Below are 24,575 nucleotides of genomic sequence, written 5' to 3'. Positions count from 1 at the left end.
ATGCTTTTATCTACAATGAACTTTCAAACTTAAAAAAAAGTTTTTTTCTTCAACATTGTGGCTGTTATGTCATTTACACAGAATTATGAAAAATGAATAATTTACAAGTTAAAACATAGACATGCTCTGAAGAACTCTGAATATTGAGTCCAGTTTTCCACAGAATCAGTGTGTCTCCTGGTAAAGTTAGTATCTACAGAAAATGTAGGTTTTTGGATAGTGAAAACCTTGAAATTTATCAGAAGAGGATTTCCAGCATTGAAATTCAAGGAAAGGTCATATCACTGGACTTTTTGATAGTTATTTTAAATTTCTTTTACATTATCTAGTACCATAAAAGCTTTTGGTAGCAGATTGAATACGGGCTGTAATTTTCTGTCTTGGTAGTCTTAAATATCATCATTTCAGATAGAGTTCAATTTTCTCAATTACTAAAATATGTAGTTTCTGCTTTACTTATAAGTAGGAGAAGAACCAGGGTGATGAATGCATTTTGATTTCTGCTTTCTTGTTCTATTTTGTCGTGCAAATGAAGGTGAGTTTTTGTTGTTGTTGTTTCGTTTTCGTTTTTTGTTTTTTTGTTTTTTTTTTTCAGAAAAAGGTATGCCTACTTGTATCTTTGCAAAGGGCCTTTTCAGAAAATAAGTTTTGAATATTCATTTTAATACTATTACTTGTCACCCTGTATGGGATCTGTGCTGTTAAATCTTAAGTGTATGGGTATAGCTTATACCCTTACAACTGGGCAGTAATTTTAGCAACATTTTTAATGTCATATCCTTACCTTTGCATATTTGCATACCAAGCCATATTTTAGGATTTTTTTAATGTAAGATATGTTGAAAAATGATTTTGATACTACTTGTCCTCTTGGACTAACTATATTTTATAAACATTTAAGCTTTACTTTTGATTGATACATTGCATTGAAAAACAAAAACAAAAAAAAAATGATTTCTCTTGTGTCAGGGTGACCTGGTGTTGAGGCTTTGCTCAGCTACTTTGTAATTTGTCCTAAATGTTTAATAGAACACATTTAGCCCTTTGTGGGTATGAAGGGGAAATGTGACCAAAAGTTGCAGAAGTTGTATTCACATACCATTAAGCTGCGGTCAGCTTCTCCCTAAAGGTTTGTAACCCTCTTAGACAACTTCCTCTTTGGAAAGTTGCAAAGCATAGAAACTTCTAAGGAAGGGGTCTGGCTGCAGGGATAGGGTTAGGAGTTTCCTTGCTCAGAGGAGCCTTCTTGCGTCATAGTCAGACATGAATGGTCCTTGCCTGCTGTGGCTCAGGCCCAGCCCACCCATCAGTTAGAGAGTTCCGGGAGAGGCAGAATCTCACTGGTGGCCTTTGGAGCCACATGCTCATTCTCTGGGGATGCTCCTTGCATAGTGAATGCCAGCTCCTCCTTGATCAGGTATGGTGCCATTGTTTTGAGAGTGATTAGAGACAAAAGTGGCAATGCAGCTTGTGATCAGCTTTTGGTACATACAAATGTTGATTTTGGAGGTGTGTAATTTAAAATGATCTGGAGTTTTTGATTGGAGTCAGATAACAGGCAGGCATAATGATTTTGACATAAGATTAGGAATGAGACATCAATGGGACAAATGTGCTATAAAAAAGAAAGATTAGAAGAATTATGAAAAAGGGACTTCCTGGATGGCTGAGCGTCTGCAGTCGGCTCAGGGTGTGATCCCGGGTCTGGGGATTGAGTTTCACATCAGGTTCCATGTGAGGAGCCTGCTTCTCCCCTGTCTGTGTCTCTGCCTCTCTCTGTGGATCTCTCATGAATAAATTAATAAAATCTTAAAAAAAAAAAAATCATGAAAAAACTGTGAGTATCCAGCGTTTCCTCAAATTTCCTTTGCTACCATCAGAGTCTAAGATACTATGGTCTCCCAGTTGGGCTAATGTAGTAGATTCCTAAATAAGCTCTGTATGTCCATCCTGTCCCCTGGAGACTGACCTCCACCCACTGAAAATGCAAGTCAGGTTTTGCCACTCCTCTGTCCAAACTTTCCAAGGGCTTCCTATCTGATAAAGAGTGAGACAGAAAGTTTTTACTGTGGCTGCCATGGCATTCCCAGGCCTGCCCCTTGCCCTGTCTGCCCTCATCTTGTACCACACTTACTCATTTCATGTAAGACCCTCTGCTTTTCTTGCTATCCTTTTAATATGCCATACCCACTCCTTCCTCAGAACCTTTCCACATACATATCCCTGTTACTGGAGCATTCCTCCTCTAGATATCCTCATTACTTCTGTGCTTCATTCCCATCTCTGTCCAAATAGCACTTTCTAAGAAATGCTTTTGTGGCCATGCTACCTAAAATAGCACGCTCAGACCACCCCCACCCCTGTCACTCTTTATCCACTTACCCTGCCTTCTTTGTAGCATATATCACTCCCTGTCATGTTCTGTTAGATGGAATTATGTGAAATTGCCTTTTTTGTAGGTCAAGAACAGTGGAACATTGGTCATTTCATATGGTTCAACCTAAATTACATTTATTGATTAATTTTTATTCCAGCCTAAGATATGTTTATTACTTTGTTTATTTTCTCTGCACTACTAAGATTTAAACTCTGTAGGTCCAAGGTTTAGTTTTGTTTTGGGTAACATCCTCAGGGTCTAGACTATAACATGCACTTAGAAAAGCTATCTTGAATAAATAGAAAAAAGGAAGAAAAGCCAATGAAATTTGTTGATAGTAAGCAGAGAAAACTTATATGGAAAGTGATTTGTGCTTAAAGATTCTAGCAAAATGTGATTAGAGGAGCCTGTGAGAGTCCAGAAAATGAAGTTAGTTGGATCTATGTGAAGTACAGTGTAAAGTTTCTATGTAATTGGCCTTTGAGCTATCTATGGACTTTAATTATATTTTTTCCATAGAGTTTTCTGATAAGGGAACTAAGAAGGATTTATCTTCCCAGTTGTGTTCTAAGTTGATTTTCACTAGAGAAAGGAACTTATTTTTTACTTTCTAGAAACATGGCTGATAATCTTAATATCATGCCTTGTACAAACACTTAGAAATACTAGGTAAAATAAATAATCTCTTTCATACATATTTGATCTTGAAAGAAAAATAAGGGCATCACCATGGGTCAGAAATAAAGATGGAATTAAAAACCTGAGGGATAAACATGTGAACTGATACCATGGCTGCCCTTGGGAGTATGTCATTATAGTCTCACTAAATTGAGGGTCTGAATTTTAACACCATTTGGAGATAGGAAATGGAAATCAAGACTCTGTGGGTTAGAACAGAGATCTTTAGCACAAAGTTATGATCTTTGAATAGAAAGCTCTAGAAAAAAAATCCACCATCAGCACAGGAGAGATAAGAAAGCTTTGCCTTAGAAAATAACATTTTGTTCAAAGCCATGTCGCTGTGGATTTACACTTCATTTGGGTTGGGATTTAAATCTGTATTATTTGTGTAGTACGGAAAAGAATCACAACTTGAGAAATAAACCCAAAAGGAATTATCCCAGGTCATTAACAATTCTGAGACATCTGGTAGAATCAGTTGCAAACTTCTTGGGAAGGAGATTGTCATTAAATCAAGCTTTACAGGTTTCCTGCAGATAAATTCCTTCTAAAGATTGACTTATAATTTATAAGAAAAAAATTGACCATGAATAAGAGTTATAAAACATAACAAAGAATTATGGATTAGAATTTCATACTTTCACATGATGGCATTGTCACATTAGAATATAAAATAAGAATATTAAAAATAATTAAGACATAAAAACCAAATTATAAATATAAGAAAAATTTGGTTTGCAAAAAGACTCAAGTAGAAATTCTAAAAGTGAAAAATATAGTGATTAAAAGAAAATATTTATCAAATGGGTTAAAACCAAATTAGACACAGCTGAAGAGAGAACTAGTTGACTGTCATGTAATTTGAAGAAATCAGAATTTGGTGAAGAGAAAGGAACAAAATATGAAAGCAAAGTTAAGAGACACATTAAAGAGAATGAGAAAATTTAGTGGGTATTTAATGGGCATTCTAGTAGGTGAGAATAGGGACAAATGAGAAGAGACAGTATCTGAAATTAAGAATTTAAGCAAAAACCCAGAAAGATCCCAAATGGATTTTCAATTAATAAACATAATTCTAGACAAATCGTGAGTCAAATCAGAAAACATAATGGAAATTCAAAAATATTTAAAACTAAATGGTAATATTATTTAAAATAATATATAATAAAACTTATGGGAAGCAAAAAAAAAAAAAAACTAGTTAGGCCTAGAACAAAAGTTATCATCTGTAAATACCTGTATTAGAGAACAAAACAAGGTTAAAAATTAATGTCAGCATCTAAATCAAGATTTAAAAAGCAAATAAAGTATAATAAAGGAAAGAATAAGTATATATTAATAAAATATAAGACAAAATCAAAAGCTGGTCTTCCAAAGACTAATAAATGCAGTAACTTACTGTGGGCTTGAGGAAGAGAAAAACTAGGTTTTTAAAAGTCCTGGAAATTTATAGCTAGTAGTGAGATCATTAGAAATTACTCATTTATATATAAAACAGGAGGAAAATGGCCTTTACCTTGGTTTTATTTAACTTGTCCTAGCCAGCATAGTAAGTAAAGAAATTAATAGTAGAGGGGAAGAAGAACTAAGTGAAATTGTCATTAACTGTAGATATGATTGTCAAAATAGGAAAGAGTATTTATAAAAGAAAACTGTTGGATATAATACAAAAGTTCAGAAAGATTGATGGACATAAAATAAAATTTGTATATACAGTCAATAAACAGAAAATTCAGTTTAGAAGCTGATACCATGAAAACTATCAACAAGAAGTAGAACCACATAGGAATAAACCCAACAAAAGATGTGCAGTTCACTTACAGATAAAATTACAAAGTTTTTATTTAAGATTCAAAGAAGATCTAAGTAAATTGAGACATATTACATGCCTACAATAAAATCATTTAATATAATAAAGATTTAATTCGACCTGTATTAGTTTATAAATTCTAATAAAAACTCACACAGAGGTAGTTTTGTTTGTTTTGGGAAATTTGACAAGCTGATTCTAAAGTATATGTGAAGCCCTGAAGGTCAGTAATAACCAACACAATGTTAAAGAAGTTAGGGAGGTTAGCCATACCACATAGCAAGAATTGCCTTAAAAGTATAGTAAATAAGACATTGGGATATTGGAGCAGCAATAAATATGCCAAGTTCAGAAATTAGCCCATGTATGACTGAGGATGTATTAAAAATTAGCATAGGAAGGATCCAGTAAATGGAGAATAAATTATTCATATAGGGGGAATAAATATAGTAAGATCCCTTCCTCACACCAAATACAAATTAAATCTCAGATGGAATGTAACTTTAAAAGTGAATGGGAAAGGGGCACCTGGGTGTCTCAGTTGGTTAAGTGTCTGCCTTCTGGTCAGGTCATGCTCCCTGGGATCCAGGGCCACATCAGGCTCCCTCCTCAGGAGGGAGTCTGCTTCTCCCTCTCCCTTTGCCTCTCCCTCCTACTGTTCTCTCTCTGTCTCTCTTTCTCTCTCTCTTTCTCTCTCTCTCTCTCTCAGATAAATAAATAAAATCTTTAAAAAATAGAAGTGAAGGGAAAATAAAGAATTTATTATTTTTAGAATTAAACGTATGAGAATATCTTTCTGGCCACTGTGCAGGGAATGATTTATTTTTCTTTTCTCTTTTCTTTTCTTTTCTTTTCTTTCTTCTTTTCTTTTCTTTCTAGATTTTATTTATTCATGAGAGAGAGAGAGAGAGAGAGAGAGAGAGAGAGAGGCTGCCTGTGGGGAGCCTGATGTGGGACTTGATCCCAGAACCTTGGGAGCACACCCTGAGCTGAAGGCAGATGCTTAACCACTGAGCCACTCAGGCATCCTAGGGATTTCTTAAATAAGACATTGAAACACAAATTATAAAGAAAAATAGTGATTGACTGTATTAAGACAAAAATTCTGTACAGTAAAGACAATCCCATTTCATACTCATCAGTTTGGTAAAAACTAAAGTCTGAAAATACCAAGTATCTTCTATGATGTAGAAGGATAAATTGAAACAACAAGCTGGGAAATGAGTTTGACATATTTTAGTAATGTTAAAAATGGATATATTCTATATATTCCACTTCCGGACATATATCATGGAAACATATTTATATGTGTCCACCAGGAGACATGCACTTAGGTGTTTATTTTGGCATAGTTTCATAATGGCATAGTACTGGAAAAAATTCTAAATGTCCATCAATAGAAGAAAGTACAAATAAAAGGTGGTATATTTATATAATGGACCAATGTCCAGCACCTAAAGGGTCTAGCGATAAAACGTATAACTCTATGAAATGTATTAACGTGGATAGTTCTCAACAACATAGAGTCAAGCAAAAACAAAAACAGAAACAAGATACACAAAGATTAATGATACATCATTTACATAAAATGTTAGAACATGCATGACATTATTCTTTATTTTCAAAGAATGTGTTAATAGGTATTAAAAGAGAATGAAAATTCTGAACACTACTTTTCGGATACTTCTGTGGAGGGAGGGAGGAAGGGACATGTGATCAAGGAAGGAGGGATACACAACAGCTTCAAATCTGCATGAACTCTTTTTCAGCTCTTTATTTGATAATACAGATTCACTGGAAGACACAATAATGGTAATACAGACATGTCTTTCTTACCCTTCACTCAATTTCTCCTGATGACTATTTATTACATTCTATAGTATAATGGTAAAACCAGGAGTTTGAGATGGGTCACATCCGTTATAGTTTTTTTTGTCATTTTAGCACATGTGTGGATTTTTGTAACCACCACCTCAGTCAAGATTCAGAAGCTCTATTGCTATGCAATAACTTCAGTACTATGTTTTTTTAGTCCCATCTGCTCCCTTTCCCCTGTGGTCCCTACCTCCTAATTTGGCAACCTAATTTGTTTTCCATTTCTATAAAATTTTGTTGTTTTGAGTATATGGCTGTACTGTTTTATATTCCCCCAACAATGTATGAAAGATACAGTTTTTCTGCATCTTTGAAAGTATCTGCTATTGTCACAATTTTTAATTTTAGGGGTTCTGATGAATGAGTACCTCATCATATTTTTACTTTGCATTTCTCTAGATGATAGTGCGTTAGTTTTCTGCTGCTGCTGTAACACATGGTCACAAACTTAGTGACTTAAGGTAATATAAATTTTTTCTAGTTCTATAGATCACAAGTCTGACACAGGTCTCACAGGGCTGGATACAGGTGTTGGCAGAGCGTGTTCCTTCTGCAGCTGTTAGAGGCGAATCTGCTTCCTTGCTTTTTCCAGCTTCCATCTTTCTTGGCTCCTGGTCTCCATCCTCTGTGGTCAAATCCAGCAACAGTGGAGTGAGTGTTCCTCATATCACATCATTCAGACCTCTTCTGCCTTGAGTTTACGCTTTTAAGGACTCTTGAGATTACATTGGGCCCATCCAGATAATTCAGGATAATTGCTCTATTTTGAGATTAGCTAAAATTTAATTCCATCTGCTACCTTAATTCTCCTTTCCCATGTAATGTAGCATATTCATAGTTTCCAGAGATTAGATGTGGACATCTTTGGAGGGGCAGGCATTGGTCTGCCTCTCACAGTTAGTGATGTTGAACATCTTTTCACGTGGTTATTTGCCATCCCTGTATCCTCTTCAGTGAAGTGTCTGTGTCTTTTCACATTCTCTAATTGGATTGTTTTACTACTACAGAGTTTTGAGAGGGCTTTTCTTTTCTTCTTTTGGAAGTTGTAAGTCTTAGACTATTTAGTTTACAAATATTCCTCTCAGTCTATAGTTTGTGTTTTCATCCTCTTAACAGGGCCATTCACTGAACAAAAGTTTTTAGTCTTTTTTTTTTAAGATTGTATTTATTCATGAGAGATTGAGACAGAGACATAGGCAGAGGGAGAAGCAGGCTCCCATGGGGAGCCTGATGTGGGACTCAATCCCAGGACCTGAGCCAAAGGGAGATGCTCAACCACTGAGCCACCCAGGTACCCCACAAAAGTTTTTAGTTTTGGTGACGTGTAATTTATTGATGTGTATTTTTTCCTTTATGGATAACGCTTTTGGTGTCACTCTGTATTTCAGTGAGACTGAAGTTCTGAAGATTTTTCTCCTGTTGTCTTCTAAAAGTTTTATGGTTTTATACTTTACATTTAGGTCTAAAATACATTTTGAATTAATCTTTTAGTAAGTGGTAAGGTTTGGATCCAGGTTTTTATTTTTATTTTTCACCTACAGATATCTATAGGATTGTCCTAACACCATATATTGAAAAGACAATATATCTTCCATTGAGCTGCTTTTCAATCGTTGATAGAAAATAAATTGGAAAAAAAAAAGAAAATAAATTGGTCATATTTGTGTGGAGATGTATTGTTTTATTCCTTAGAAAAGGAGAAATATAATGAAATGTTAAGTTTTAATAAGACTAGGGCACAGTAATATGTTGTTTTTTTATTTATCTATTGTATTGAAATAGTTGATAACAACCACACATAAAGGGAGCATTTGCATCCTCCAAATCTGAAAATATTGGGAGGGTTGGAGATGATATGGTACTAAGAGATTTACACTGGATTGAAGACTAATAATAACTGTAGGATTCTGATGAAAGTCCTTCTCTGGGCTTCAGTTTTGCTTTATGAGAACCAAGAGTGCTCTTGTAGATGACCTCCCCAGCCCTTTATAATGCTGATGCTCAAGGAGTATGTGATGACTACTTGTAATTAAATTTAGAATAAGAGATGAGGAGAGCCATCCAGGCTGTCATTCTAGCTTATAGTCTAAAGAAGAGAAGCTGTTTATATCCCTAAGGAGAGGATACATAATTACCTAGAGGTTCATGGGGAACAAAAAGCTCTTTATTTCAAAGAATTTGGGGGAGTTTCTGTACACTTATATCTAATAATAGTATAGAAGGTATCATTATATAAAATGCAGAATTTTCATTTTAAGAAGATCCCAGACTAAATGCAATGCAATATCCTGAAATAGAAAAAGGACAGCAGTGGAAAAATTGATGAAATCCTAGGAAAATCTGTAGTTCAGTTAATAGCATCATCTTGATGTGAATCTCTTAAATTTGGCAACATACCCTGGTTTATAAAACATTATTATTAGTGGAAGCTGGGTGAAGAGTATATGATAATCCTCTGTACTGTCATTGCAACTGTGCTTTAAATTTAATTATTCCAAAATAAAAATCTTTTATTTTAAAAGACCAGACAGAGGCTAGGGACACCTAGGTGGCTCAGTGGTTGAGCATATGCCTTTGGGTCAGGGCATGATCCCAGAATCCTGGGATCAAGTCCCATATTGAGATCCCTGTGACGAACCTGCTTCTCGCTCTCTGTCTCTGCCTGTCTCTTTGTCTCTCATGAATAAATAAATAAAATATTTAAAAAGACCAGAAGCTAGTGTTCCTGATAGGCACCCTGCTTATAAAAAGCAGGGCTCTTCTGAGAGAAATGAGCCATTGACCCTTCCTCCTGATCCAGAACAGTATTGTGGAAATTTTTCCCAGGAGGAGAGGCAGACTTTAAGACAGAGAACTACATAGATCTCCCCAAAGAAGAGCTGCTACCTCCACGACAACAAAATGATCATTTGTAAACCAGTTAGACTTAACAGAGAGAACCAGAGAAAGATAAAGCTAAGCAGAGTCCTTCTGGGCTGGCTTGCAACAAGCCTTAAAACCTAGTCTCAAATACTACTGCTAGTAGGGTTCCAAGTTTAATTAGATTAGACTGTGGAGCAATTTATCCCCCAAGGCATTGTTGAAAACAATAGAACGAACACCAAGCAATTAGCTGAAGCCCATAACCAAGTATTTTACTGACAGAGTGTTACAGAGATTACAGCAAGTTACCCTAAACTAAAACTGTCCTCTCAAGGTGATCATGAGTATGCCCAAGGCTATGCCTCTGAAGAGTGCTGGGAGAGATTGCCAACTGCAGGGGAAATAGACTTCTCTGAAATGGTCCAGCCAAATTACTAGACAGCTCAAACAAGGAAACAACCATGCCAAGCCCCTGGGCATAGGAATCCGTATCTAGAGTTGCTGGAATATGTGTCTATAATGTACAGTTTTCAACCAAAAAATTATGACTCATGCAAAGAAACAAAAAGTGTGACCCATAGATAGGAAAAAGGAGGCATTTGAGAGGATCAAGATGTTAGACTTAGACAAAGATATCAAAACAACTATTATAAATATATTTAAAGAATTGAAGAAGATCATGCTTTAGAAAGGAAAGGAAGGTATGATGACATTAATTTCATCAAATAGAGAGCAAAGTGATAGAAATTGTAAAAAAAGAAGCAATTAGAAATTCTGGAGTTGAAAATGAAAATAACCTAAATGGAAAATTTACTAGAGAGGTTCAACAAATTAGATGTAGCAGCAGAAAGAATCAGTAAAGATATATTGCTAGAGACTATGCGCTCTAAAGAACAGAGAGAAACCTTAATAAAGAGAAATAAACAGAACCAGAAATTAACAGAAAAGAAATATGAGACACCACTAAGTACAGCAACATACGCATAATTGGAGTACCAGAAAGAAGAATAAGTGGACCAGAAAAACTATTCAAAGACCACAATATTTCTTCTTTGTGAAATTGTTTTTTCTTCTGAGAATGTAACCTTCCTATTTATTTATTTATTTGTTTATTTATTTATATTTTATTTATGGGGGCGCGGGCAGAAGTAGAGACACAGGCAGAGGGAGAAGCAGGCTCCATGCAGGGAGCCTGACATAGAACTTAATCCTGGGACTCCAGGATCATGCCCTGGACCTAAGGTGGCACTAAACTGTCAAGCCACTCTGGCTGCTCTCCTATTTTTATATTGTTAAAATTTCCCTTTGTTTAACAAAAGGAAATAATAGTTGATGGCAGTTATTTTTATCGCTTTTTATTTGCAAAATAAAATGTTGGCACTCCTGTATTGATCTGCGAGTGTTTTTTAATAAAAAATTTTATTGTTTCATAAAATCCTAAATTTGGGAAATGCTGGTTTAAAAATTAAAACTCTCTTCAGGGATCCCTGGGTGGTGCAGCGGTTTGGCGCCTGCCTTTGGTCCAGGGCGCGATCCTGGAGACCCGGGATCGAATCCCACGTTGGGCTCCCGGTGCATGGAGCCTGCTTCTCCCTCTGCCTGTGTCTCTGCCTCTCTCTCTCTCTCTCTCTCTGTGACTATCATAAATAAATAAAAATTAAAAAAAATATGTTTAAAAAAAAAACTCTCTTCAGTGGCCCTTGGAACCTGACAGCTTTAAGAAAAATAGTAACCATTAAAGTTTTAACATTAGGAGGGTATTATAGATCTTCAAGTGCCTCGCACAATACTACACAGTAGATTTAATGAACATATGCTGCAATAAAGGACGCAAGGGGATCCCAGGTATATGACTTGCTCTTGGAATGTGTGTGTGCATGTGTGTGTATGCACAAGTGTGTGCGTGTGCACCTGTATGTATGTGTTCACGTGGCTGGCCATGGCGACCTTCTGCTATTCTCCTTTAAGACCATATAGCTACATCTAATATGTATGTGTTCATTTGTTTCTTGCTAACCTTCTAACCATGAGATTTTGCTTTGACACACGTATATGTGTTCTGATCTTTTGAGTTTCAGAGATCCTTTCCTCCAAGTATTGAAGGATAAATAGAATTGTTTAATATCCTCCTCCTTCAATTTTCAGTAACATCTTCATTGGTGGTATGGCTGCTTTTGCATTTGCTTGTGTTCATATTTTGATTTCCAAGTTTTCATTACATTTTCATGTTTCTTCTTCCCAGTGTCTGAAGACATTTTTAATACTTTTATTTGTTCTGGCTTGCTCTCTGCATTGGCATTTTTATTTCTTGGAGAGAAATCTGAATATACATTAGCTCCATAGAGCAGGTTCCAGTTTTCCTTTTCAATTCTGCAGGTGAGTCTAAGGCTTCTTTAATGTGTTGTGAACAGTTAGTTCCTTGCTGGGCTATGAAAATGCTTAGTAATAATTATGCTTCCTGAACCTTTGTGAAATAACGTGCTTTACCCAATTCAGCACACAGTGGTTGAGAAACCTCTGTAGTCTTTCTTGTTGGAAATGTGTCTATAGAAGGATGCAGTGCCATACGGTGGTTCAGAGCACAGGCTCTGAGACACCATCCTGTCTCCACTGGTGTTTCAAGAATGCACCTTTGATGTGGCTTCACAAGTTTGAATTTACCCACTTGAGACTAAAGAATAGAACTGCAGCATTTTGGCCCATCATGTTCAACTAAGGCAAAACATCAATGCTAGAAACATTACTGCTGATCCTCTCAGTAATCCAAGGAGAATTGACTGCAGATTTAAAGGATTTAAAGTTGCAAGAGAGTAGGATTATTTGTTGACTCACAACATTTCCTATAACCTGCTTGAGCCCCTGTCAGCAACTAAATTATTGTCTTCAGAGAACAGAACCATAATGATAACCAGAATATTGCTTAATATCTGCTGCTATTTTTAAGTATTTCCTACCATATTTCATTGTGTCTTAATGTTACTAAACTTTATATCATAATTGCTTAAAACGACTTTAATTTCTAAAGCATTTCAAATTTACATATCCTACTGAGCCATTCAGTGCATAAAGCCCTAAATTGTCAAAGTGGTTCTTTTTACAGATAACATAGTTAGAAACAGTTGATTATAGATCCTATTTGTGAGAAACCAGCTTTGAACAGGGCTCACAGGAGAATGATTAGAGGGAATTTATTAAACAGTTAATTGACTAAGGGAGTTTTCTCCCCCCATGCTATGTCACCTCACAGCAGGATGTCTCCAACCTTTGCTGTCTGCATTGGTCATTTTTGGCACAGAATCGCTTAAACTATTATGCAACTGCTTCAATTATTAATATCCTATGTCTGTAGCTGAACTGTGACCTTGTTTTTATGCTGGCCATCACAGTGCCAAGGTCAGAGCTGACAGTATTATAGAGGGCCCAAGACAGAAGGATTTGGGATCATCATCTGAGAGGTCACCGCTGGGACTCATAGCAGAGAATGGCTTCATAGGATTTATTCTGGTCTCATTTGAATAATTTACCATGACCCTTTGAGGTATGTGTTTTCCAATACACTGTTTGGTTACTTTGTCTCTTAGACAGGTTGCAGTATATATTGCTTCAGGTATGAGTTTTGTTGGTTGTAAACCATGATAATCTCACTTAAATGGATTTGATCATTGAAAAGCCCAGGGGTGGGTCAGGACTTCAGAGGTATCATTGGGACCATGTTTCTGTCACACAGCTCATTTTTCCTTTATACTGCATCACACAAACAGATTCCATGCACGTGAATTTGTTATCAATTTACATACTTTGCTATGAGGTTCACATCCTCTTGCTTAAGATTCCTTAACAAAAGGACAACTTCTCTGTTCTAATAGTTTTTTTTAAAAGATTTATTTTGTAGAGAGAGTGTGCACGAGTGGAGGGAGGAGCAGAGAGAGACTCTTCAAGTAGACTCCTCGCTGAGTTTGGAGATCAACCCTGAGATCATGACCTGAGCTACAGCTAGGAGTCTGATACTCAACAGACTGAGCCACACAGATGCCCCTATTCTAATAGTTTTTTTTTTTTTTAAAGATTTTATTTATTTATTCATGATAGTCACAGAGAGAGAGAGAGAGAGAGAGAGAGAGAGAGAGAGAGAGGCAGAGACACAGGCAGAGGGAGAAGCAGGCTCCATGCACCGGGAGCCCGACGTGGGATCCGATCCCGGGTCTCCAGGATCACGCCCTGGGCCAAAGGCAGGCACCAAACTGCTGCGCCACCCAGGGATCCCTATTCTAATAGTTTTAATGAAAATCTCAGGATTGAATCTCATGGGAGTCTCATATAGGTCACATGATCATCACTGAATACATCACTGAAACCAGGGGAAGATCATACACCATGATTGCCTGATATGGGGAAATGTGGTTTTCCCAAGTTAAATCATGATGTCACCATTGGAAAATAGGAGAAAATGAATTTGTGCCCCTCCCATACATAGTTTTAATTAGTTCCCATCTTTATGAACTATTCTCAATTTTATCTGCTTTCTTTTTCTACATGAACATATATTCTCTTTCCCCTGTAGTAAGTTTGTATCTTTTAGCATCCCCTAGGTCATCACTACATTCTCCATGAAAGCAGGTGGAAGCAGTGAGAGAACAGTGGAAAGAACAAACCTTAAACCCAATTCATTCATTCCAGAACCAATGGTTTCATCTGACATCTTCCAGGGCCTTAGCCAAAGCCTACCTAATTCTGATGGATGATGTTTACCATACCATTGCTTTCCAAGCTTCGGTTCACTTTAGGCTGCCAAGTGATTTTGGAAAACTCCTCAAGGAAGGTTTTGTAAACATGATAGAGGCTGAGATCTTTTCCTGTGCTATCCTACTCACTTGGCCTACCATTTTCTTCTCTACCACTGACCTGAAATTCTTCCCTTTAGTATAACATCATGATAATCAGATATCAAGGGATACTTTTTTCTATAGAAAGAAGTTTGCAGGGATCCCTGGGTGGCGCAGCGGTTTGGCGCCTGCCTTTGGCCCAGGGCGTGATCCTGGAGACCCGGGATCGAATCCCACGTCAGGCTCCCGGTGCATGGAGCCTGCTTCTCCCTCTGCCTACGTCTCTGCCTCTCTCTCTCTCTCTCTCTCTCTCTGTGACTATCATAAATAAATAAAAATTAAAAAAAAAAGTTTGCAAATGCTTTGTTCTTATAGCAACTGGAATTGAAATCAATGCCCCATATTGTTGTTTTTGCCAAAACAACAGTGACTTATATCAGTGGTAAGAGTGCCTTTTCTACTGGCAAGGAAAGATCTAGAGTGATTCACCCACTCAGGATATGGGTAGCTCTCAAGGAATGAGAAACACAGCACTAGAATAAATTTCCCCATACAAAAGATATTATATTGTTCCATTTTTACCTGGACTGCAGTATTCAGGAATAGGGGCTTGTTTTTATTTCAGAACCTCTCTTTTGGTAAGTTTATTAAACGATGTCTAAAAAAACTCCATTACTTCAATGTAATTAAAAACTCATTTGGAAATGAGTAAAGCCCTCAAGAAGTTTTTAAGTATTTTTAGATTCATCTGTCAGTGTTTTATTTTAAAGCTGTGGAGTTTTTTGTGGTTAGATTTTTTTACCTTTCATAATTTATTGTTAATTAAAAACAAAGTGAATCATAAGTGCAAACATCTACATTGTAGAGCAACATAGACTCTCAGGATGCTTGTTGTCCTGACCATTCTGATGTGTTTTTTTCGTTTGAGGAGTTTGGGTGTTACATGTTCAGCACTATCCAAACAATTAATGTAATAGAGTGAAAATGTCCCTTCAGCAGAAATAGCTTCTTCTGAGAGGAGTCTAAACTGCCTTTAGGTTGAAGAAGAGTTATATAAGACCATTTCTATCCAAAATGATTGGGCTGACTTCCAGATTTCTCTAATGAAACTTTGCTGAATAACTGCTATGCTTGCAGCTGTGGAAGTATTCAAAATCAAGTGTTGATTCTCACTACTTGGTAAACTACTTCAGAACTAGGTTTCTGAAAGCTAGACCCAAGTGTTTGTTCAGAAAAGCTGATTGTATAAGAATTTACTTTTGATGATAGCAAGTGGGCCGTCATTTGGGATGTGAACATTTTAGTTGTTAAGGCCTTTGTTGAAGGAGATCTGTCTGATAGTATGGATTTTTCCATTGGCTTTGGTAAGTAATGGTATCTTTCAGAACCTAGTAGATCTTTTATAAATTGAGAGTAAAGGGTACTTGTATCTTTTTAACTTCTCTAAAATAATCTGAAAACTTCAGTTTAAGATCTAAATGTTTTCCTTGTAACCTTGCTCTGTAAAATACTTTTATTTTACTGATCCCTAAGAATTTCCGCAGTCAAGCAACGGTGATGGCTTCATCTCAGGAGAATACATGACTGACAAACATAAGGCTTTATGAGAAAAGTATATTTGTTAATCTTGTGAGAGGAATGATTTAATTTTGTGGTTTTCATTTTTGCGAACAAAGCATCATAAACTTTAAAAAGTAATACTAGACAAATATTGTATTAAAAGAGTACTGAGGGGGCACCTAAATAGCTCATTCGGTTGAGTATTTGGCTCTTGGTTTCGATTCAGGTCATGATCTCATGGGTTCTGGGATGGAGCATCGTGTTGGGCTCTGCAGTCAGCAGGGTGTCTGCTTGGAGATTTTTTTTTTTAAGAAATTTTTTTTTTTAAGATTTTATTTATTTATTCATGAGAGACACAGAGAGAAAGAGAGAGGCAGAGACACAGGCAAAGGGAGAAACAGGCTCCATGCAGGAAGCCTGACGCGGGACTAGATTCCGGGTCTCCAGGATCACACCCTGGGCTGAAGGCGGCGCTAAACCACTGAGCCACCCGGGCTGCCTCTGCTTGGAGATTCTATCCCACCGTCGCTCCCCTGACTTATGTGCTCATGCTCTCTCAAATAAATAAGTAAATAAATAAATCTTTTTTAAAAAAGAGTGAAGTTCTGAAATGAATATATATCCAAGCTACCAGATGTGTATTATTTATGAATGGTGAGTTGCATATACTCCTACTATTAAATTATCTTCTAGAGTCTCAGAATTCTCAACTTGGATTGTTTGGCTTTTTATTATTGGCAGAAAAAAAGGTTGGTTTTTTTACTTGTTGATATTAAAAATAGAGATGCATCAGTGATTTTACATGGAATTAAAAAAATAGATACTTAATTATTCTTAGTTCTTAGATGCTCCTTTATAATTACCTTCAAACTACCCTGTAACTTAATGGCTTAAAAAATAACCATTTTTATTATTCTCATGATCCTTAAACCTGAATTTCCAGGGCTCAGCATGCAATTACTTTCCTGGTATTGGTGGTGGTGGCTTATGTGGCTGTATTCACGTGGCAGGCCAGCTGTGGTCGGGTGCTAGGCTCATTTGGGATGCTTGAATGACTGAGCTTCTCTCTTTTCACGTGGTCTTTGATGCAATCTCTCCAGTGGTGAAACCTCTTACATGGCAGCTCAGGATACCCAAGAGTACAGGAGTAGAAGTTTCCAGGTCTTTGTAATGCTTGGGCCTGGAATTAGAACAGGGTTACTTCTGTAGCATTTGTTGGTTAGAGTGAGTATAGAAGGCCATCCCAGGTTCAAAGGAAGAGGATGACAAAAGGGTATGGTACTGGGAAACAGCTTATTGGGGGCCACCAAAGTAACGGTCTCCTGCATTAGCATCTATTAATTCATTTAAGTGATGTGCATTATTGCTCTATGTTAGTGTAGGAAGAGAGAGAGGCAATCAAGAACTTAGACTCATATACATTTAATTTGAAATGTTCTTAAAAAATTCAAGAAAGCATGTTGAATTACTATTATTTTTATTTTTAAAGATTCTATTTATTCATGAGAGACACACAGAGAGACAGAGACAAGGCAGAGGAAGAATCAGGCTCCCTATGGGGAGCCTGATGCAGGATCCCATCCCAGGACCCCAGGGTCATGACCTGAGCCTAAGGCAGACACCCAGCCCCTGAGCACCCAGGTGCCCCAGCCTGTTGAATTAGATCCAGGATTTGGGGTATCAGAGGGGAGAGGTCTGGTTTCAGAGATTAAATTTGTGATTGATTATTGATGACTGAACATGTGTACACAAAGGAGATCATTCAGGGAGAGTACACTCAAAGAGATGAGGGCTTGGGACTGAGCCTTGAGGAGCCAAACTTCTTAAAGCTTGAATATAGGAGCTTGAGACAGAATTTAAGAGAAATTCAGAAGTGTTACAGACACCAAAAAGAGAGTTTTAAAGAAGGAGGGATTGAATGGCAATATTAAATGCTGCAGAAGGGTCAAATAAGAGGAGGAATGACAAATGCCCATTGCATTTACTGACAAAGAGAAGTTCACGATCACCCTCCCAAAACTATTGAGTAGAGATGGTGAGGCATGTCATATTGAGGGTGCCATGAGTCATCATGGCATAATAAGCAATGTGAACTTTAGGTTGGTGTCCTTTGCCCTTTCCCCTTTCCCTCAAGTTCTTTGGAGGCAAAATGGAGTAGCCATGTTGGATGACACACAAACATACACACACACGTTTTGCATCTCAGTCAAGGAACTCTGAGTTTAGGGAACCTGAATCTTTTTTGATAGGCTGCAGCAAACCTGACCAACCTTTGCCCTGGAGGAAAGTATTATCATTATTATATTGGGCAATAGACCACCTTCCATCTGCTCCAGGTGAAAACACTGTTTTTTCCCTCTCTTTTAAAGGCTCTTTGATCTGCAAACATCCTTGAAAAGATACATCTGACCCAAAGTTTTCAGAGTCTCTGCTAAGAAGATGAGCAGAAATGTGAAAGACTTATGGAGAATTATCTCCAACAAGATCAATTGGGTTTTATAAAGGCAGCACCTGTGTGCTAGGCATGACCCTTCTAGTCCAGTGCTCACACAGCCTTATGAAAAACTATGTTAGGCTGCTATAAGAAAATACTTATTGTACCACAGACTGGGTGCCTTAAACAACTGATGTTATTTTCTCCTAGTTCTGGAGGCTGTAAGTGTAATTTCATGGTGTTGGCATGGTTAGTTTCTGCTGAAGCCCCTCTTCCTGGCCTTTAGATGGCTTTCTCCTCATTGTGTCCTCACATGGTCTTGCCTCTGTTCCGCTGCTCTCCTGGTTTTTCTTCTTTTTTTTAAAAATTTATTTATGATAGTCACAGAGAGAGAGAGAGAGAGGGGCAGAGACACAGGCAGAGGGAGAAGCAGGCTCCATGCACTGGGAGCCTGATGTGGGATTCGATCCCGGGTCTCCAGGATCGCGCCCTGGGCCAAAGGCAGGCGCCAAACCGCTGCGCCACCCAGGGATCCCTGGTTTTTCTTCTTTTTATGAGGGCACCAGTTGTAGTAGATTAGAGACCCACCTTTATGAGCTCTTTTAACCTTAATTGCCTCTTTAAAGGTCCTATTTCCTAATATATTCATGTTGAGGATTGAGGTTTCAACCTAAGAATTTTAGGGGGATGCAATTCAGTCCAAAACAGATACTAAATGCTATGCATTACTTACTGTAACTGTTTTTCACATGAGAAAACGGAGGCTTCGGGAGGGTAAGACACCTGAACAAGATCATACAAGTCAAAGGGATGGAATGGGCTTTGAACTGAACTTCAGTCCAACTCCCCCATGAGCTTAAGCACTCTCCTACAGAGCTAGAGTGAATACATTGTATTTTTAGGTAGTTCAGCAAAAGAAGTGATTTCTTAGCTTTTGAATCAGAATCACTGATCTTGTGAAAGAATATTATTACAGTATGACTCACACAGTTTATTAGCCAGACTTGCTTTCTCCCCCACTCCTTCCACTCTTTCCTATCACACAATCATCAGCATGTATTTATTGAATACCACTGTGGCCAGGTGCCAAGGATCCGTTAATCAAAAAAATCAAATTCCTCACCTCCTGAAAGGTGTATCTTTGTCATTGTGTGAAAGATTTTTACTATTTCTCTTCACCTATTCCATTTTTTGATATTTATGTTTTCTGCATAGCTGAAATAGAATAGGAACTAACATTTACCAAATTTCAACTATATGTTAACCATATCCACTTCTAAATTATTTCATGTAATAACTGATGGTTTATTAGCATAGATGGGAGGCTTTCCCATCTTAAATCTTTAATTCTGATTGTACAAATATGTGTGTGTGTGTGTATACAAACTTTGATTGGAAGTTCAAGTGTTTAGGTGTGATGATGTGTTTGTGAAGAATGTACACAAATGGGGCACCTGGGTGGCTCAGTGGTTGAGTGTCTGCCTTTGGCTCAGATTGTGATCCCGGGGTCCTGGGATCAAGTCCCTCATCAGGTTCCCTGTGGAAGCCTGCTTTTCCCTCTGCCTATGTCTCTGCCTCTCTCTCTGTGTGTGTCTCATGAATAAATCAATCTTAAAAAAAAAAAGAAACCAAAAAATAAAAAAAGAATGTGCACACATGTGTGTATCTATGTATGACTATATATTTGTATATTTTTTCCATTTTATGTTAGAAAATAGGTGGTCAGTACAAGGACTGATTGGAAGTTATTACAACACAAATAGCCATCTTCAAGCTTACAGTCTTGAATAGTGATGTGACTAATCAGTTTAACACAGTTTACATATGTCCAGGAAGGACAGTTAAGGATTGAAGGGTGTCAGATGGTATTGGTGATGAAGGGAGTTTGGAAGAATATTAAGGCAAATCTCCAAACCAGTACCAATATTGAAGCTGTGTCCAAGTTTCGGGGAGCTTTCAGGCTGAGTTCTTCTGGTTCCATCCTGTTTTTTTTTTTCTAGCTGTTGGCATCGGTGTAGGTTTTGTCTATATATGATTTTCCTTGCACTGTAAAAAAAAGGATTGTTTAAAGTGCATTTAAAAGAAGAGCTTTTCTCAATTGAAAAATTACATGACTGTATTTTAAGATATCTTTTTCACACTTATAAAACTATTTGGAGTCAAGACACAGTGCATTAAGGCTCACATTTTTATAAAGGTTGATCTCAACTGGATTTTTTCTTTGAGTTTTCTGGGGCACCATATTTTATTTATTTGAGCAGCTATGATTTGAAATGCATGATTCACTGTTTCTTTACTATTATAGTTCTACTCTCTTGAAGTCTGCTACTTTTTTACAGTCTGTGACTAAGGATTAACAAATTAACCTTTGCTGTCACCATATGTGACAGGGATACAAAGGAAGATTTCTTAGCACAGTCACTTTAAAGAACTTTTCATGTCAATAAAAAGTGAAATCATAATAGTCAATCCATAGGTTATTTTTTTATTTTTTATTTTGAGAGAGAGAGCATGTGCATGTGTGTGGGGGTAGGAGGAGGTGGAAAGGCAGAGGGGGAGAGAGAGAGGGAATATCTTAAGCACGCTCCATGCTCAGCATGGAGCCTGATGAGGGGTTCCATCTCACAACCCTGAGATCATGACTTGATCAAGAGTCAGACCCTTAACTGACTAAGCCACCCAGGCATACCTATAGGTTATTTCTTATAGTCAAACATATTCACCTGGTCTGATTTTTTAAAAAAATATTTTTTGAGGTTTATATTCAAATAATACATAAAACTGACATTTAGCCTATTTTGCCCTTATATATCCTATTACATTTTCTTGATTTACTATTATTATCTGTTATTTTTTTTTCTAGCGATGATTAAACTGATATCCATATACTGGATCCATTAAAATTACTGGTTGGTGTGCTGCAAGAGACTTTCGGCAAATAGATGCTTCAAATTAAACCTTAGTCAGTATACATGACCACAGCCAGAGTTTAGTGCAATCAAAACGTAGGTTTGAAAAAAAAACAAAAAAAAAAACAAAAACGTAGGTTTGTCAGAAAGTAGTTATAATAATAGAATAAAATTTTGTTGCAGTTGTAAAACAAGCATGAAAGCACCAATAGCACAGTGGTTGAGAGTCTGAACTGTAAAGCAGGATGAGGTAGGTTAGGTCCCTGGGGGACCTTCTCCAAGTTGCTTGATCTCTCTGTCTTAGTTTCTTTATATAGAGAATAGATGTAATAACTGACCTATCTCATAAAGTTTTTACTGTATTTAATAAAATAATATGAGTAAAGCACCCAGGACAGTGTTAGGTGCCAAAGAAATGAAAGGTAGCTTTTAATTACTCATATTATGAAGTAGAGCCCCAGAGAGTGCCCTTGTTAGAATTCAATGGAGTGAATTGGGTTCTCAGCTTTGCAGGTCCACTGATTGACTTGTATCAATGCTCCTAGATTTAATCAGCTCACAGTCTTTGAGAGAAGGAATTGAACAAATTCATGAATGACTAATGTAAAAGCCAGCAACCTCATTTATAAAAGTGACAGAATAATTATTTTGAGGCAAGTAGTGAGATGATTCTTTTTTTTCTCTTGCAATCCCTTTTACCTGTAGTCCTGTTTGCCTCTGATCCAGATTTTGGTCTCCCTGAAGAAAAGCTTCAGAAGGCCACAGAAGTAAAAAAAAAGAAAAAAAAAAAGTATCAATGGCCTTTGAGTTTTGAATTCTAAAGACCTGGCATAGATTCTAGGCAAGCAAGAAAATTTATTCAGTCAAGGTCTGTTTGTCCTGGTTGCTATGTAAAGATGAGCATCCTCCTGACTTGGGTAGAACAAAAGAGCTAGGGAAGATGGAATTGGGGTAAATGTGGATGTTGGTCTTTGAAAAAAAGCTCCCTGACCTTCAGCATACTCAAAAGCTGAGCCTCCAGAAGGTGGTGATAAAAGCCTAAATTGATTTGCGGACCCTAGAGCAGTGAGTACCTGTGCCTTGCTTCCCAGGTGGGAATTTCATTGCATCCTGGGAAGCTTTCACACCATTTGAGTAGGAATAATGGTATATAGTGTGGTATGAGGTGATGATGTTGGCCAAGAGAATTTGAGTTAGCCTTACTGAGTTTGACATCCACAGTGGCTTAGAAAAGTTGCTGTTTCTCTTTCCAAGCTAGATTTAAAATGGCCACAAAGTCCTTGCTTTATCCCATTGAGAGACAGAATCTAATTCTCCTCCCTTTGAATGACGTTTGTTGGTTTAGTGGCTTAGCCAACCCATAGAAAGTCTGACTACCCTGCTTGAGAGCCTACCTAAGACTGCCTAGATGAGGAGCAGGGGCCAGCTAAGCTCAGCCTACCATCCATCCCCACCAGGACAACAGGCATGTGAGTGGAACTGTCTTGGACTTCCAAACCAGTCTAGCCACCTGCCAAATACCACCAAGTAATCCTAGGAGAGGCAGAAGAAACGCCCAGCCCTTGAAGACCTGACCTACAAGTAATGAACGTAATAAAATTATTGTTTCAAGTTTTGGGTGGTATTCCATGCCACAATAGATAACCAGTGCACAGCTTTTCATGTGCCCTCAGAATCGTGCAGAAGGTGGTAGAGAGAGTTGTCTAAATTGGGTCTGAAGAAGACTTTTGGTCAGAGGGGAATTCGCAGGCTAATTTGTGTGGAGATGATTATGAAATCCTTCCCTTCAAAAGATCTCATGAAGAGGAATATATATCCCTAAGTACTGACAGGAAACCCCCACTTATTTGCTTATTAGTAGTGGACATTAGTGTGGACAAATGTTGACCTAGAAGAAACTTTAATACTGCTGTGATTGGTGTTTTTGGAGTTCTACAACATTGCGGCTCTGCCAGCCAGCCATTCTCTAAATCTGAGATGCTACAAGCAAAGACTGTAGGGAAGGGGAAGCGAAGTTGGGGAGCCTTGATTTTACTGGGAAAATCTTCATATGACAGAGGAACCTGTGATTTGACTGAAAAATAACTTGAAAGGACTAAGTTGGTTATTGGCCACTAGAAATATGGGGTTTAAGATAGGAATCAAGTACAGGAATAGAAAAATAAAAAGTTTTTTTTTTAACACAACTAATTTTGCTGCTTGTGAAATCATTATCTGCCATGTTAATTAAATATGTCATATACTACTGGTAAGCTAATTAGAATATCCTCATTATCTGATTAGCTCATCTCTTCCTGGGCCCATTTATTCTTTTACAGTAAGAAATGTTTCTTGTGTTGGGATCCAAATCCTCAGGTCTGCTCCAGTGCATACATTTGGGGGAAGTTAAATTAGTCATCAGGCTATTTGGTTATCATGGGGTCTGAACAAAAGTTAAAGGAGAAGCTCTGTCATCTAGGCCATGATAAACATACCTCATGATTCACCTCTTCCCCACAGTAGATAACACCTCTTTAATGATTAGAATTCTTGTGTTGTGCCCTGCTCCTCATTCAATATTGCTTTCTCCTCTACATACTAAATAAATTATAGCAAAGTCTGGCTCCCTGGTTACCTTTTATCTCTTTCTAATGTGACCATTCCACCGTTAATGGCAAGTTGAATCTGTAGATATGTTTACACTGTTAATCACATTATGCCCAAGGCCTGCATGTTTTTGGCTTTGTTAACATAATATCTTCTAAGACCATCTCCTCAGAAATTAGATTTAATTTACTTTGTGTTGATTTTGCTAATTTAACTCTTATCTCATTGTTACCTCCATGTTCTGCCTAAAAGGGTTACTCTTTCCATCCTATACTGTGAGACTTTCAGTGCAATGGCAAGAATGCAGAGCAAGAATAATCCTAATAAATAAGAAGGGGAAGTGTGACATTTTCTCCTAGGAAATGAAAGAAAGAGCAACTTGTAACATCTCATTATAAACTTCTACCACCGTGATTAAACTATAGATTATAATATATGCATTTTATAATTTCTAGGTTTGAAAGAGTTCAGGGTTACTTCTATTCATAAATTTTGAAAGGAAAAAATCTGTTCATTTGTTAACTTTTTAATCAAGCATTTATTAATCCCTGATTAGTATCAAACTCCAGGGTAGGTGTTTTTTTACAGTTGTGAAAGGAGTGTAAGTAATACCTAAAATATAAGGCACATGTTAAACACATGAAATGCTCAATATCAT

General features: G+C 37.3%; 1 protein-coding gene across 21 annotated transcripts in view; it reads left to right on the top strand.

Annotated features, from left to right (window-relative positions):
• Window positions 1–24,575, top strand: part of PDE4D (phosphodiesterase 4D) — a 1,438,885-nt gene that overhangs the window by 281,002 nt on the left and 1,133,308 nt on the right. Inside the window, exon 1 of one of the 21 annotated variants that reach the window (XM_035713049.2) lies at window positions 1,397–1,417. The exons of the other annotated variants lie outside the window; for them this stretch is intronic. The gene's annotated coding sequence lies outside the window, so the exon portion shown is untranslated. Of the gene's footprint in view, window positions 1–1,396; window positions 1,418–24,575 lie in introns of those variants that run through there. 21 annotated transcript variants of the gene reach the window in all.

Source organism: Canis lupus, chromosome 2 (assembly GCF_003254725.2).
Source record: "Canis lupus dingo isolate Sandy chromosome 2, ASM325472v2, whole genome shotgun sequence".
Taxonomy (NCBI): Eukaryota; Metazoa; Chordata; class Mammalia; order Carnivora; family Canidae; genus Canis; species Canis lupus.
Note: the sequence above shows the minus strand (reverse complement) of the source record. Positions and strands in the feature narration are given on the sequence as shown.